Consider the following 6,574-nt stretch of genomic DNA (forward strand, 5'->3'; position numbering starts at 1 on the left):
AGTGGAGGTGCTGGTGCAGTATATATAGTGGAGGGTGCTGGTGCAGTATATATAGTGGGGGCTGGTGCATTATATATAGTGGGGTGCTGGTGCAGTATATATAGTGGGGTGCTGGTGCAGTATATATAGTGGGGTGCTGGTGCATTATATATAGTGGGGTGCTGGTGCAGTATATATAGTGGGGTGCTGGTGCAGTATATATAGTGGGGTGCTGGTGCAGTATATATAGTGGGGTGCTGGTGCAGTACATATAGTGGGGGTGCTGGTGCAGTATATAAAGTGGGGTGCTGGTGCAGTATATATAGTGGGGTGCTGGTGCAGTATATATAGTGGGGGTGCTGGTGCAGTATATATAGTGGGGGGTGCTGGTGCAGTATATATAGTGGGTGTGCTGGTGCAGTATAGTGGGGGTGCTGGTGCAGTATATATAGTGGGGGTGCTGGTGCAGTATATATAGTGGGGGGTGCTGGTGCAGTATATATAGTGGGGGTGCTGGTGCAGTATATATAGTGGGGGGTGCTGGTGCAGTATATATAGTGGGGGTGTTGGTGCAGTATATATAGTGGGGGTGCTGGTGCAGTATATATAGTGGGGGGTGCTGGTGCAGTATATATAGTGGGGGTGCTGGTGCAGTATATATAGTGGGGGTGCTGGTGCAGTATATCTAGTGGGGGTGCTGGTGCAGTATATATAGTGGGGTGCTGGTGCAGTATATATAGTGAGGTGCTGGTGCAGTATATATAGTGGGGTGCTGGTGCAGTATATATAGTGGGGTGCTGGTGCAGTATATATAGTGGGGGGTGCTGGTGCAGTATATAGTGGGGGGTGCTGGTGCAGTATATATAGTGGGGGGTGCTGGTGCAGTATATATAGTGGGGTGCTGGTGCAGTATATATAGTGAGGTGCTGGTGCAGTATATATAGTGGGGTGCTGGTGCAGTATATAGAGTGGGGGTGCTGGTGCAGTATATATAGTGGGGTGCTGGTGCAGTATATATAGTGGGGTGCTGGTGCAGTATATATAGTGGGGTGTTGGTGCAGTATATATAGTGGGGGGTGCTGGTGCAGTATATATAGTGGGGTGCTGGTGCAGTATATATAGTGAGGTGCTGGTGCAGTATATATAGTGGGGTGCTGGTGCAGTATATAGAGTGGGGGTGCTGGTGCAGTATATATAGTGGGGTGCTGGTGCAGTATATATAGTGAGGTGCTGGTGCAGTATATATAGTGGGGTGTTGGTGCAGTATATATAGTGGGGGGTGCTGGTGCAGTATATATAGTGGGGGGTGCTGGTGCAGTATATATAGTGGGGGTGCGGGTGCAGTATATATAGTGGAGGGTGCTGGTGCAGTATATATAGTGGAGGTGCTGGTGCAGTATATATAGTGGAGGTGCTGGTGCAGTATATATAGTGGGGTGCTGGTGCAGTATATATAGTGGGGGTGCTGGTGCAGTGTATATAGTGGGATGCTGGTGCAGTATATATAGTGGGGTGCTGGTGCAGTATATATAGTGGAGGTGCTGGTGCAGTGTATATAGTGGGGGGCTGGTGCAGTATATATAGTGGGGGTGCTGGTGCAGTATATATAGTGGGGTGCTGGTGCAGTATATATATAGTGGGGGTGCTGGTGCAGTATATAGAGTGGGGGTGCGGGTGCAGTATATATAGTGGAGGGTGCTGGTGCAGTATATATAGTGGGGTGCTGGTGCAGTATATATAGTGGAGGTGCTGGTGCAGTATATATAGTGGGGGTGCTGGTGCAGTGTATATAGTGGGATGCTGGTGCAGTATATATAGTGGGGGTGCTGGTGCAGTATATATAGTGGGGGTGCTGGTGCAGTATATATAGTGGGGGTGCTGGTGCAGTATATATAGTGAGGTGCTGGTGCAGTATATATAGTGGGGTGCTGGTGCAGTATATATAGTGGGGTGCTGGTGCAGTATATATAGTGGGGGGTGCTGGTGCAGTATATATAGTGGGGGTGCTGGTGCAGTATATATAGTGGGGGTGCTGGTGCAGTATATATAGTGGGGGTGCTGGTGCAGTATATATAGTGAGGTGCTGGTGCAGTATATATAGTGGGGTGCTGGTGCAGTATATAGAGTGGGGGTGCTGGTGCAGTATATATAGTGGGGTGCTGGTGCAGTATATATAGTGAGGTGCTGGTGCAGTATATATAGTGGGGTGCTGGTGCAGTATATAGAGTGGGGTGCTGGTGCAGTATATATAGTGGGGTGCTGGAGCAGTATATATAGTGGGGGGTGCTGGTGCAGTATATATAGTGGGGGGTGCTGGTGCAGTATATATAGTGGGGTGCTGGTGCAGTATATATAGTGGGGTGCTGGTGCAGTATATATAGTGGGGGGTGCTGGTGCAGTATATATAGTGGGGTGCTGGTGCAGTATATATAGTGGGGGGTGCTGGTGCAGTATATATAGTGGGGTGCTGGTGCAGTATATATAGTGGGGTGCTGGTGCAGTATATATAGTGGGGTGCTGGTGCAGTATATATAGTGGGGTGCTGGTGCAGTATATATAGCGGAGGTGCTGGTGCAGTATATATAGTGGAGGTGCTGGTGCAGAATATATAGTGGGGGGTGCTGGTGCAGTATATATAGTGGGGTGCTGGTGCAGTATATATAGTGCGGTGCTGGTGCAGTATATATAGTGGGGTGCTGGTGCAGTATATATAGTGGAGGTGCTGGTGCAGTATATATAGTGGGGTGCTGGTGCAGTATATATAGTGGAGGTGCTGGTGCAGAATATATAGTGGAGGTGCTGGTGCAGTATATATAGTGGAGGGTGCTGGTGCAGTATATATAGTGGGGGCTGGTGCATTATATATAGTGGGGTGCTGGTGCAGTATATATAGTGGGGTGCTGGTGCAGTATATATAGTGGGGTGCTGGTGCATTATATATAGTGGGGTGCTGGTGCAGTATATATAGTGGGGTGCTGGTGCAGTATATATAGTGGGGTGCTGGTGCAGTATATATAGTGGGGTGCTGGTGCAGTACATATAGTGGGGGTGCTGGTGCAGTATATAAAGTGGGGTGCTGGTGCAGTATATATAGTGGGGTGCTGGTGCAGTATATATAGTGGGGGTGCTGGTGCAGTATATATAGTGGGGGGTGCTGGTGCAGTATATATAGTGGGTGTGCTGGTGCAGTATAGTGGGGGTGCTGGTGCAGTATATATAGTGGGGGTGCTGGTGCAGTATATATAGTGGGGGGTGCTGGTGCAGTATATATAGTGGGGGTGCTGGTGCAGTATATATAGTGGGGGGTGCTGGTGCAGTATATATAGTGGGGGTGTTGGTGCAGTATATATAGTGGGGGTGCTGGTGCAGTATATATAGTGGGGGGTGCTGGTGCAGTATATATAGTGGGGGTGCTGGTGCAGTATATATAGTGGGGGTGCTGGTGCAGTATATATAGTGGGGGTGCTGGTGCAGTATATATAGTGGGGTGCTGGTGCAGTATATATAGTGAGGTGCTGGTGCAGTATATATAGTGGGGTGCTGGTGCAGTATATATAGTGGGGAGCTGGTGCAGTATATATAGTGGGGGGTGCTGGTGCAGTATATAGTGGGGGGTGCTGGTGCAGTATATATAGTGGGGGGTGCTGGTGCAGTATATATAGTGGGGTGCTGGTGCAGTATATATAGTGAGGTGCTGGTGCAGTATATATAGTGGGGTGCTGGTGCAGTATATAGAGTGGGGGTGCTGGTGCAGTATATATAGTGGGGTGCTGGTGCAGTATATATAGTGGGGTGCTGGTGCAGTATATATAGTGGGGTGTTGGTGCAGTATATATAGTGGGGGGTGCTGGTGCAGTATATATAGTGGGGTGCTGGTGCAGTATATATAGTGAGGTGCTGGTGCAGTATATATAGTGGGGTGCTGGTGCAGTATATAGAGTGGGGGTGCTGGTGCAGTATATATAGTGGGGTGCTGGTGCAGTATATATAGTGAGGTGCTGGTGCAGTATATATAGTGGGGTGTTGGTGCAGTATATATAGTGGGGGGTGCTGGTGCAGTATATATAGTGGGGGGTGCTGGTGCAGTATATATAGTGGGGGTGCGGGTGCAGTATATATAGTGGAGGGTGCTGGTGCAGTATATATAGTGGAGGTGCTGGTGCAGTATATATAGTGGAGGTGCTGGTGCAGTATATATAGTGGGGTGCTGGTGCAGTATATATAGTGGGGGTGCTGGTGCAGTGTATATAGTGGGATGCTGGTGCAGTATATATAGTGGGGTGCTGGTGCAGTATATATAGTGGAGGTGCTGGTGCAGTGTATATAGTGGGGGGCTGGTGCAGTATATATAGTGGGGGTGCTGGTGCAGTATATATAGTGGGGTGCTGGTGCAGTATATATATAGTGGGGGTGCTGGTGCAGTATATAGAGTGGGGGTGCGGGTGCAGTATATATAGTGGAGGGTGCTGGTGCAGTATATATAGTGGGGTGCTGGTGCAGTATATATAGTGGAGGTGCTGGTGCAGTATATATAGTGGGGGTGCTGGTGCAGTGTATATAGTGGGATGCTGGTGCAGTATATATAGTGGGGTGCTGGTGCAGTATATATAGTGGAGGTGCTGGTGCAGTGTATATAGTGGGGGGCTGGTGCAGTATATATAGTGGGGGTGCTGGTGCAGTATATATAGTGGGGTGCTGGTGCAGTATATATATAGTGGGGGTGCTGGTGCAGTATATAGAGTGGGGGTGCGGGTGCAGTATATATAGTGGAGGGTGCTGGTGCAGTATATATAGTGGGGTGCTGGTGCAGTATATATAGTGGGGTGCTGGTGCAGTATATATAGTGGAGGGTGCTGGTGCAGTATATATAGTGGGGTGCTGGTGCAGTATATATAGTGGAGGTGCTGGTGCAGTATATATAGTGGGGGTGCTGGTGCAGTATATATAGTGGGGTGCTGGTGCAGTATATATAGTGGGGGGTGCTGGTGCAGTATATATAGTGGGGGGTGCTGGTGCAGTATATATAGAGTGGGGGTGCGGGTGCAGTATATATAGTGGGGGCTGGTGCATTATATATAGTGGGGTGCTGGTGCAGTATATATAGTGGGGTGCTGGTGCAGTATATATAGTGGGGTGCTGGTGCAGTATATATAGTGGGGTGCTGGTGCAGTATATATAGTGGGGTGCTGGTGCAGTATATATAGTGGGGGTGCTGGTGCAGTATATATAGTGGTGGGTGCTGGTGCAGTATATATAGTGGGTGTGCTGGTGCAGTATAGTGGGGGTGCTGGTGCAGTATATATAGTGGGGGTGCTGGTGCAGTATATATAGTGGGGGGTGCTGGTGCAGTATATATAGTGGGGGTGCTGGTGCAGTATATATAGTGGGGGGTGCTGGTGCAGTATATATAGTGGGGGTGCTGGTGCAGTATATATAGTGGGGGTGTTGGTGCAGTATATATAGTGGGGGTGCTGATGCAGTATATATAGTGGGGGGTGCTGGTGCAGTATATATAGTGGGGGGTGCTGGTGCAGTATATATAGTGGGGGGTGCTGGTGCAGTATATATAGTGGGGGTGTTGGTGCAGTATATATAGTGGGGGTGCTGGTGCAGTATATATAGTGGGGGGTGCTGGTGCAGTATATATAGTGGGGGTGCTGGTGCAGTATATATAGTGGGGGTGCTGGTGCAGTATATATAGTGGGGGTGCTGGTGCAGTATATATAGTGGGGTGTTGGTGCAGTATATAGTGGGGGTGCTGGTGCAGGATATATAGTGGGGTGCTGGTACAGTATATATAGTGGAGGTGCTGGTGCAGTATATATAGTGGGGGTGCTGATGCAGTATATATAGTGGGGGTGCTGGTGCAGTATATAGTGGGGGGTGCTGGTGCAGTATATATAGTGGGGGGTGCTGGTGCAGTATATATAGTGGAGGTGCTGGTGCAGTATATATAGTGGGGGTGCTGGTGCAGTATATATAGTGGAGGGTGCTGGTGCAGTATATATAGTGGGGTGCTGGTGCAGTATATATAGTGGGGGGTGCTGGTGCAGTATATATAGTGGGGGTGCTGGTGCAGAATATATAGTGGTGATGCTGGTGCAGTATATATAGTGGGGGTGCTGGTGCAGTATATATAGTGGGTGCTGGTGCAGTATATATAGTGGGGGTGCTGGTGCAGTATATATAGTGGGGGTGCTGGTGCAGTATATATAGTGGGGGTGCTGGTGCAGTATATATAGTGGGGGGTGCTAGTGCAGTATATATAGTGGGGTGCTGGTGCAGTATATATAGTGGGGGTGCTAGTGCAGTATATATAGTGGGGGTGCTGGTGCAGTATATATAGTGGGGGTGCTGGTGCAGTATATATAGTGGGGGTGCTGGTGCAGTATATATAGTGGGGGGTGCTAGTGCAGTATATATAGTGGGGTGCTGGTGCAGTATATATAGTGGGGGTGCTAGTGCAGTATATATAGTGGGGGGCTGGTGCAGTATATATATAGTGGGGGGGTGCTGGTGCAGTATATATAGTGGGGGTGCTGGTGCAGTATATATAGTGGGGGGTGCTGGTGCAGTATATATAGTGGGGGGCTGG

This window comes from Dendrobates tinctorius, unplaced genomic scaffold, assembly GCF_039654945.1.
Source record: "Dendrobates tinctorius isolate UK_male_01 unplaced genomic scaffold, ASM3965494v1 ptg000499l, whole genome shotgun sequence".
Lineage (NCBI taxonomy): Eukaryota > Metazoa > Chordata > Amphibia > Anura > Dendrobatidae > Dendrobates > Dendrobates tinctorius.